Source organism: Pseudoliparis swirei, chromosome 6 (genome assembly GCF_029220125.1).
Source record: "Pseudoliparis swirei isolate HS2019 ecotype Mariana Trench chromosome 6, NWPU_hadal_v1, whole genome shotgun sequence".
NCBI classification, from domain to species: Eukaryota; Metazoa; Chordata; class Actinopteri; order Perciformes; family Liparidae; genus Pseudoliparis; species Pseudoliparis swirei.
The window spans coordinates 14946196-14957772 of NC_079393.1; positions in this window are offsets into that span (position 1 = coordinate 14946196).

The window sequence follows — 11577 nt, forward strand, 5'->3', positions numbered from 1 at the left end:
TCTTCGTAATAAAACATCTTTGATGGGACGTGTGGAGTCTTGGCCAATCAGCGTTAAGATGTCGACAGCGTTTGGGGGGTTCGGGTTACTGCTGTAATGTTGCACGGTGTATCGATACTAACAAGTACCCGTACGTTAAAAACGATATGCTTTTGCATATTTTTTGCACCGATACTTCATCAAGAGAGCGCGCTGCTCCGCTCCGTTACATGCTGTCTGCACGCAATGCGCTGCGCAGCGCTCACAGCGAGTGGCGTTAAGTTGCGGAGCTTTTGAGACCGTCTTCGGCTTTAAACAATGTTTTTTTATGTTATTACTACTGGAGATTAATATACCAGTATCGTATTTATGGTATATCGTATTTATGGTATTGTATTGAATTATAGTATCGGGTATCATGATATTTATGGCAGGTATCGTATAGAAGTCATAATTTTAGGATCGTGACAACCAGGTAGAAGAAGGAACAGACTCATGGAACAGAATCAGGGAACAGACTCATGGAACAGAATCGTGGAACAGACTCATGGAATAGAATCGTGGAACAGACGCATGGAACAGAATCATGGAACAGAATCACGGAACAGAATTATGGAACAGAATCGTGGAACAGACTCATGGAACAGAATCATGGAACAGAATCGTGGAACAGAATCGTGGAACAGACTCATGGAGCAGAATCATGGAACAGAATCGTGGAACAGGCTTACGGAACTGACTCAAAGCTCAGCAGAGCACACGAGTAAAAAAAAGGAAGTTGGTTCATGAATGACTAACCATATTATATATAATGACAATGTAAAGTTGTTTTTTACTATTATTAGGGCCCGATCACTGAATAATTCAGGGGACCTTTTTTCTTTAAATGTTTGTTGTTATTATTTTGATTTGCGGTCAGAACAATCAAAAGACCGTAGCCTAGTTCTAAAAGCTTTGAGGTGTCATCAAACGACGTGAATGTGGTGTGGCGACAAAAAAAAGTCACTGGAACTCTGATATTGTGTTTACAGAGCGACAGGAGTTAGTGGTTTAAGAAACAGAATAACTTGAGCTGTCAGTGTCTGACTGGAGCACAATCGATACAAAACAAACAGTTGTACTGCTGCCCTCTAGAGGCGACAACAGGAAAGCGCACGTACCCCGACAACCGGTAAATCGACTCGGCCATGGAAGCCCGCGTTTAACGCTGAGAAAAAAAGAAGAGGATCCTGTAAGTTATCATCATGAGATACTATTTCATTATAATGAGATAGTATCTCACTATAATCACAATAAAAGTTGTGTTTACACATTGGTTCAACTTTGATCAATGGTGGAATACTATTTAGTATAATATGATATATAAATAAATATACTAATATAAATATCATAAATATATTATCATAACATATAAATATCATATAATATATATTGCATATATATATATATATATATATATACATACTATGTTTATATATTAATATGCCCCTATGAACCTTGTTAGGGTTAAAGGGTGCCATGTCTTCATCCTCATTGTGTTTCTTCATCTCCTGTGTCCGTCATCCAGCTGGTACTGACGGTCACTTTGCCCAATATGGCTGATGAGGAGTCATCATGTGCGTCCTGGTGTTGTCATGTTTTCTGTGTGCTTCATGTCCCTTACTCCCTAACTGTCCATGCTGGATCTGTTCCCGTTGACTTGGGTCTTCTTGGAAGAAAAGCACCTGCACCTGCCTTGTCATGTCATTAAAAAAAGTGCCTGATGAGACCGCTCAAAGCTGGCCCAAAGCTGGCCCAAAGCTGGCCCAAAGCTGAACTTATTTTAGGACGCTGATTGGCTGAATTGTATATCACTCATTCATATCTTTAGGGTAAACTGCTTCTTAGACCCGTCTCTTCTGGGGCAAAACGATTCGGCCCAGCTCAGCTGAGACAACCGACGAAGGGAGCGAGGCGGAGAGGATGTGCAGGAAAAGTGTATATTTTGCTAAGATATCCTATTTTACAAATATGAATGTGTATATTCCATACCTCCAAAATAGAAATATTGACCATGTGTCTACATTTTTGTGTGGCAGGTGGGCCTAGGCTCCGTTGCGCTCTGTTGGCCAGCCGCCACTGCTTTTGATCCAAGGTCACAGGTCAGCGAGCATATGTCTCACCTGGGCTTTGACCGTGACCCGTCGAGTCAACTCAGCTGCTGCTGAGGGAGCTCCCTCAGCCTCTTCAAAAGGAACATTATTGAGAGGTTCTTGTCCTGATGCCAGTTCAGAGAACACACACACACACACACACACACACAGACATATACACATACACATACACACACACAGACACATACACACCCTCTGTTATACACTGTCAGGCCATGGTCTGACAGTGTATAACTTGTCATATGACAGGGTGAACACACGTGTGTGTACTATACAACTATACATACCATACTATAACAACATCTCAGGATTATTAAAATATCAGATTAGATTTTGGCAGTATCATTTCGCCCTGTCATGCAGATGATGCTTGAGCAGAAATAGAGAGACAGAGATGAATGCAAAACGACAGCATGCAGTCCACACTTTGATCATCTTAGCAGAGTAGAGCTTTCTCAGAGCTCTACTCCATCTGCCTCCATACCAAAGGTCTTCTCACTCATACCTGTAACGTAGAGCATGACTGCCCTCCAGTGGCTGAATGGACCTGTTTCGATACGGGTCAGCGCCATCGTTCCACTCTGCAAGTTGGAAAACAGCAGCTCCCACTTTGACTCCAAGCCAAGGCCATGAATGAATGAGAAGGAACGCCCTGACCCTCACTCAAAGGACCTCTACACAGTCACTGGAACAACTGACACATGGGTGACAGAGAGCGAGAATACAGGGATTAGAAGTTAGAAACCCTGCTGTGTTTATTGCACTCAAACTGTAGCTTTGGGGACTTTGTTTGTGGTGATTAAAGTAAAGCTAATTTAATTTAAATAAGGAGTTTTGGTAAAAGTTACAGTTATCACAGATAGCCTACGAGAGTTTAAGTCTTTTGTAGACCGAATACACACTGCAATTTTAAAACATCTCAAGAATAGTACACTCAAGGGGTATGGGTGACACCATAATATAAGATCTAATAAACTGTAGAGTTTCATTTGATTGTGATAACTGACTTTGTCTGCTTCATAACGTGAAACACACCTTGCCCACCCGACATGGACTCAAAGAGAAGTGCAGGTGAGGAGTCATCTGGCAGGCAGCTGAGTACGATCACATGTTTGGACACAGTGCATTAGACTCCCTCCCGAAGACACTCTTCATCTTTTACTGCCACTGCATCCTTTACTGCCGCTGTGGGGAAGAGGCGTCGGTGTATTCCGTCCTATCAGGAGGCTTGGAACATGTGAAATGGAGCAGAGATAGGGTCATTTATTTTACCCGAGTGACAGTGCAGCGGGTGGATGCTTCTCTACGCCCAGTAGGCCTCTGCTGGAGACATGAACACACATGCACATATCACTGGTGCGCTCCAGCTGCTCTGTTCTAGAGCACCGCCAGAGACAGCATCCTGGTTTATTTAGAAGATTTATGGAAAATTCCAAAAGCAGAAGTTTCTGCACCAAGTTTTAGCATGCACATCCACATCCACATATTTCTTCATTTTTCGATAATAATGCAAACCACAGAAATGGATACTCGCAGCATTGGATCTATTTTCCAAAAGGAGGACACACCACAACACAGCTGGGAGCTGAGGAGAGAGCTGCATCTCCCTCAGAGCCCCAGTGGAGCCAAACATGACCCACTCGGAGACAACATGTCTGCTATTTGCTCAACTAAAGAATGACCCCAGACAGCATTCGGCCCATTAGCCAGGCAAGGAATAACATTCAGATGCCATAGCTCTGTTCTGCCACCCAATAGCAGAGCACCGTATGCTATATCACATTCCCAGCCCTCTCAGAGTGAGGTAATGATGTATTATTGCACTCCAGCTGTCACTTATCAAAGGCACGTCGATTTCGAGCCTGCGTCATTGAGTCAATACTTGTGATGGAAATCTCTGCATGTGAGTGTGTGTGTGTGTGTGTGTGTGTGTGTTTGTGATTGGTGGGGGTCATGGAGTTATTTTCTGGAAAACTTAATTTTGCAAGTTGGGGCGGGGGGGGGGGGGGGGGGGGGGAGATGTACTAGATCATTGAAGGAAAAACGCTTTTGGAGCGCGGTCAGGTTTGTGTGTCTGGATGAGCTGCTTCCCATCAGACCGCGTTGGCGTGTTAACGTTGTGTTTGCATGCAGGGGCACATCCCTCGTCTGGGGTGGTAACACAGAGCATGGAGTCGTTTAGCCGTGGCGGCTTGGCAGTGGTGGTGGTGCTGGTGGTGCAGTACACTTGGCAGAAGCCTCCCTGATGTGAGTGACAGCATGCCACAAATGGTTTAGATTGGAGGTATGACGAGACCGTTAACTCATTTCCTGTGTGGAAGACCTGCTCTAATGTTATTAGTGTGACTGGGCGCAGTTTACTTACTCTCATGGAACAAACATGTATTGGAATGTTTATTATGGATTGCATGCTAATAAATCATTTAGAAACAAAGGAACAAGCTGAGCACACACAGACAAACATACCTCTTAAACTGATGTCAATTGCGGAGCCAAATCCGTACATGATTAGAATACAACAATATGTTTTAAAGTATTTTATTGTTTTTTGCTGGCAGTTTTTTTTCCATCCCACCAGAAATTTGATGCCTTGAGGCAGTTTTAAAACCTCTCACAAATGTAGTAAACAAAAGAAGAGGGGAGTCTAATTCTTCCCTCACCTTTAGTAGCTCACACTTGACAAATGGAGCACACTTATAAACATATAATTACATTGGAATACACTTCACCATAATGGGTCAATCCCCCTTAGTCTGTTTATAAGCTCTTTGAAATGTTTATCCAGTGACAATGATGTACAGACCCTGTACATCGGTTGATGTGGACGGTCCTGTGTAATGTAATCGTCTACAGTCCAACATTAGCATCAGCAAGAATGTGATTCTGGGTGAATGTGAGTGTTTATCTATCACTTCAAAATAGACAGAGGACGATGTTGGTATGAGTGTAAATGGAAGACAATGCATGGACATTCACAGCTTCCAATCATTGTTTACATATCTTATTATGTTGTCTGTAAAATACCTTTTTGGTCTCAAAATAATGCAGAACAAGGTACAATTAAAGTAAATAGGTGATTAATATCCAAGACTTCAGGGGAAAAGGTGTAAACTAGACAGATACGAGAGTAAAGGTGCAAAAGGGGGCAAAGTAACAAATAGCATGAAGGATGCTCAGAGCAGTTGATGAGATAGGACCAGACAGTGGATAAGTGAGGCCTCAGGCTTGACCTTAGCAGATCCTGATATGGGTCAATGATCTGTCCACCAAAGAGCAGAGATGTGTCGAGGTAGCCTGCCGTGTGTCTGCTTGCTGCCTGGCTGCTCCCTTCCACACTTCTAATCTGTGACTGATTGGGTCTGCTTGAACAAGGCTTGGCTGGAGCTCCTGGAACACGTCAGCCAGTGGAGGGCTTAGCTCTGTGTCATTTTGGCTCAGCCCTGCTCGAAGAATATTAGGAGGATCAAGAGTCACTGATTCTCCCTTTAAAAGCAGACAGAACCGATACAGACGTATTAAAGAGGTCTGATTCTAAGATACTCATGTTAGCATAGCCATGAGCAAAGACTATACTCCAATTAACCACATTTTAAAAACTTCTTCTTTTCTTTTTTCAAAAGTAGTTTTGAAGTATACACACATAAATCCCCATCTCCATCCCTGCTCCCTCCCTTATATAACCCTTCGCTCCAAGTTTAAAATGTGTTGATGTAATTTCATGATAAATTAGAGACATGAAACTTAAACACTCACCACCCGAATTAATCTTTGTCTGTATAGATTAGCCACTGCAGCCACATACTGTATAGAGAATGTGCACTATACAAGCTCCTTATCGCTCTGTTATATTCTATCTCAGTCCAAGTGTGATTAAAACCTTGATAAAACACATATCTGTAAGCATACATTTGCATTTCTGAATTTACTGCAGACGGGTTTTGCATACAATGCAGCAATAATGTGCAAGGTATAAGAAATGCACATTTGTAATTTATTTTCTAAACGATTTCTTCTGTCTTCATTTTACTTTCAAGCTGGGAAAGAAAACCAACATGAACTTGTGCCACTTCTTTAGTATTGAACAAACACATTCCATACATTTCATGTAAAATACCCTCGTGCTTTCTAAGTCTAATTGTTGCTGTTATAAACATTTAATCATATTTCTTCAAACATTCTTCAGCAAAGCGTTTCATTCTTGTTACACAGTAACACTTATTTATACGCTACAATGTATCCTACATGCCAACTCTCGCTTGTAAAACGGGACAAGAATGACTTGTACATATGTTCTTTACTGGTTAAAAGAGACACAGAACACGTAATTAATCCCAGTGGGAAATCATCTAGGAACAGAAGCTAAATCCTGTCAATCACAAAGCAGAAAGAAGAAGATTGCTTCAGGCACAAAGTGGGGTACAAAATAAGTAGACACGCCATCACACATATATTTGACAGGTAGATAAAAGCTGCTGCTGGGAAGTTTTCAAAAAGGTTTCTAGGCTTTAAGCCCTCGGTCTTCACAGCTGTCGCTATGTGAAGATCATGTTGCAGCACCACTGGTGTTTAGCTGGAGCTTTAGTTGCAGGTGTTACCTTTAAAGTGTTTTCTAAATTGACCCATTCGCTAACCTTTTCTTGTGGCGACCACATGACAACGTCACATCTGTTTTGTGCTGTTGCCACATTATCCAATCAGCAGTTGAGGAAGGAGATTTTCTCAGCCGTAGTCTACTCCTCCCAGTTCATGCTGGCTGTGTGGAGTATGTTGATGAGTATGACTGAGGCTCAAAATATGTGACCAAAACAAGTGTGTTTTGTTCCTGGAAGTGTGTTGGTCAGAGGACGTGAAGTGATGATTTTCTTGACTTTGAAAACCAAAGTGTTTACCTCCTGTTCTCCTCACAGTCAAACCGGATCTCGCCATGGTTTCTGAAGCGTTGTTAGTGCAGTGATTACAGACACGTCCAGTCACAAACGAAGGCGGTGGAGGTTACCGAGGCGTGACACAGTCCGACAGAGCAGCCACCAGCCTTACTGGCATCGCTCTGATCGGTGCCACGCTGGCATCCGTGTGGAACTGCAACTGTGTCTGTGTGTAATTAAGATGCTGCTAGGAGCCAGATATCGTACTTACCACAATGACAGGAAAGAGGTAAAACCACACGTTGTCCTTTCAAAACTGAGTTATATATAAAGGGTCAATTAGTGAACTTTAAAAGGTGGATTTTGTTCATTTAGTTATAGCCAGAAAAGATGTTTCCGCCTGTTTCCAGTCTTGTGGCTAAGGTTAGGAAGCCATCTGCTGCCTGTAGCTTCATATTTATTGTACAGACATGAGGCTGCTAGAAAACAGTCCTCCAAATCTCAAACTAGGCTTTGAAGGTCCAGTGCATTTGACCCAGCTGGAGATGAAAACCCTCCGAGGTTCTTTCCAAGGTTCTAATACTGCCTTCAACATTCTTGTGTGTATGTGTGTGCATATACATCAGCGTGCTTGTGTTGCTCTGGAACATGTCTCATTGGGATGTCAACGATTGGTAAAGGTTATATATCAGAGTTAGGGAGACACGTAAACTAAGTGATGTGTGCAGATGGATAAACAGGAGATGTTGACACGGGCCACTAATTGTGCCATTTAAAGCAGTCAGAGTGATACGTGTAGGTCAACAGGTCAACTGATAGTCCTGCCGAAACGAACGGCACATCTGTAACAAGCATTAGGCCTGATAGCTTCCACCCAACGCTCATCTGCCCACTCACATTCTTACTCATGCTTGACAATGACAAACACACGCATGCATGTAAAATGTGTGAGCAATGGGTGCAACTACAGCGCTGTAAATCGTAGTATTAAAGGTCTGTCTCACACCTCTGTCCTCCAGATAAGTAAGGCCTGGGTTCAGACAAAGACAAGGTGTTGATATGAAGCGTCTCTGGTATATTTGTAGGAGGAGAAAATGCAGAAAACAACAAACACCATAATTTACGAAAAGGAACATACCAGCATTTAGATACACCCAAAGTATGACTCACTCTCTTAATTCACGGATGTGGATACTGCATGCACCACTTTTTCAAGCATTTGGCCTCAATTAAACTACATTTGTTTTCAGTTTATGTCTGTATACATCAAACACAAGTTTCCTCTACTTATGGTTGAATGTTGATTTGTTAGATTGGTTGAGCAATTAATGTCAGGGTTTGAATACGTGAGCTGGCCTTTATTGCTCACAGACAATCAATCCATAAAGGATTTTGAGGAATTTTAACTGTTTCTGAGCCACTTCAAAGTAGACTGTCACACACACACACACACACCTACACACACACACACACACACACACACACACACACACACACACACACACACACACACACACACACACACACACACACACAAATGGTGCACATTTAAACCACACACAAAAACACAATGACAAAAGTTGTCTTGCTAGTTTGGTTGATTGTACACAGAGATGTTTAAAAAAAAGTTGTCTAAATTGATATGATGTACAGCACAGCAGTTTTTTATCCCCAGGCTGATCCAAATTCAGTGTTTTTTTCTCCACATAACCATATCCTTGTTTTTTGCTTCGGCCCTTAGTGGGAATAAACCACAAACCAGTGAGCTAGAAAAAGCAGCCATAAGTACATGTTGAAGGCAAATGTTTAGTCTATACCTTTTACTCATTATTATTATAATTATTATAATTATTGTTATTATTATTATTATTATTATTATTATTATTATTATTATTATTATACCAATCTTTTTTTGCAGACATAACTAGACTACATCAAAAGAATATCTCAAGCCTGGTTATTCAATCTTAAACCTTTTTCCATAAGTACACTAATGTCACTAAGCAAGATGGATCTCAATGCACAGCAGGCTGAATGGCTACTTCCACATGTGTGTGTGTGTGCTTGTCGTCCCGCAGGGCTCATATGCAAAAACATGACTGAAAATCAACTGAAAGCACATAACCACATGCACACAATACACATGCATTCACAAGCAGAAAGCCCCACCCACGCAAACACCTGTAGATTATGTGACAGTTACCATGATGATGGATGAGAATACACATGAGGTCAGATGGTCACTTCCACATATCACTCCAGAGGCGTAACCCATTCCTCCTCTTCACCATCTGTGACTGCAGAGCACTGGCCTGGACTGTATTTCCCATTACTAAACCCTATAACTGAGAAATATGCCCTGAGAGTTGAATCACAGGAAGCAACGAAAGCCAGAATGCAGGCCGCAAAGCATCTTTGATAGTAGTTTTCTCGCCGCCTGAGCTGGGATGATACATCGTCGTTTCTGGTATTACATTTGGCACAAAGAAAATGTATTTACCACGCTTTGTTGCCATGGACACTCCTGCGAAATGCGCACCTACTTCCGACCCACCTGAGGGTTAGCAGCACCCAGGAGGAGAGATGTGAGAAAATAATGTGTCACAGAATATGTCTTTCCGCTTTTCAATAAACATGCAAAACGTGGTTACAAATTTTATTTTCTTCAAGGTGTGCACGGAGGGTTTAATAGAATAATGTTCGCACTCAGCAGACACAACCAACCACAACCCTTCTTAGTCAGAGTCGGTATACACCTCTTCTCTCCTTCCTTTCTCCAAGTTTGTTCATTTGTGTCTTGAAGAGACTCCCTCTCGCTGCGTGATGTCGTACACAATGCAACATGAGCTCTCCAAACCACGCACAAAGAGAATAACATTTGTGTGTCTTTTTCAAGTTATCTCGTGTGATCGCTGGTGTATAGCAAGGAATCGAGGACTGATACCCGACGTCACATTCCGCCGGATGTCTCTGCAGTCAGTGTGTGCCGTGGGGACAAACCTCTGCGGCCATACGATAGCCACCTGTGTAAATGGTTGGAATATGTTTAGTGGCTCTGAAACACTGGATCCTCAGAGTGATACTTCTGTTGCTGCAGGAGACCGGGGAGTTGACCTCTCTTCAGGAGAGGGGAGCACAGCAGGCCGTCAATGATAGACATGCTCTAACATACACACAGTTTCATGCATAAATGCATGTACACATGCTTATCCACTTAAGTCCATCTTGCTTTTAACATCTTTATTTTTCTTACACTGTAAGCCTGCAGTTCAGCGAGCATAGCTATTAAACACGTGGGCATAAACAGTGTGTTTGAGGCCCAGAGGAGTGTCTGTCTGCCTGGGTCAAAGCCGGAGGTTTGGGAGTGTTCTGGTGAACGGGAGCGGATATTGACACAGCATTAACATGAATGAAAATATTTTTTTGTGCTCAGAGAGCATGAAACGAACACCGCCAGACGTTTGGACATGGCCTATTCAAACAACCGCTAGACCTCAGCACTTAATCAAACAGTCTTTACACACACAGTCCAGCTTCCTGAACAGCAGTGAAGGAAAGTGACATTTAGTGATGTGACAGACGGTTGAGCAAATGTTATGAATGCGACCATCTTTGAACTTTGAGGCATTCACAGAATTCAGAGCAAATAGCTCTGCAGTGCAGTACATGCTGAAGAACTATTCTAGCTATTCTTGGATTCCCAGGGACAGCATTTCAATGGAGGGGCACATGGCTGGGCCCTTGGTACACGCTAGCAAAGTCAGAATCATACTAATGGAAACATCAAGGGCGGAGAGTACAACACAAATCAAGAAAAGGGCAGGGGAACAGGGACGGAGGGATGGTTAAAGGGAGTGGGGAGGTGGGCGATTGAGCTGTTGTTCTTGCTGTTGCCGTTTCTGACGGATTACTGCCATTAGAAGGAGAGACCCATTCAGTCACTGTGCGGCCAATGCGAGTAAGTGGAAGCTGAGCCCACTGGCCTGTGTGCATTAGCCTCATTAAATGGCTATCAATCTGAGGTAGAGGCTTAAGAGATCGGAAACGAAAATCTTGCGGCGCACCTTTCATCAGGATGCACGACTTAAATATGCTCTTAGGTTCAAACTGATTAAATTGTGTGTCACAGTGAGTCAGATAGTGCCAGCTCCACGGGAAGCTGACATAGAACAGTTGTCTCTTGCACAACAACAGACAAGGGTCTATAATTGCACCAGGCAATAGAATAACAGCGATAGTGTATACGTTACGAGACTTCCACAAACACAAAGTCCTTCTGTTCTGGGAGGGAACAGGTGCAACGTGGGAGTTGGAGTCATCAGATCTCAGGGGGGTGGAAGAGGGTGGGGGTGCAGCTGCTCCAGCCTAATGAAATCATTTCCAATTCTGTATCACAGCATGTGTCCTAATGTACATGCTTGCTATTTGTTGATGGGTATGCATTCAGACTCACATTCATATTGTGCACTCGTCCCCCCCCCCCTAGCTATTCACCTTGTTTATTCAGAAATATATATTACACTTTTATTGTACACAGGTTTGTAATGATTAGTCAGTTTTTCAGTTTTTTAATCAATGTG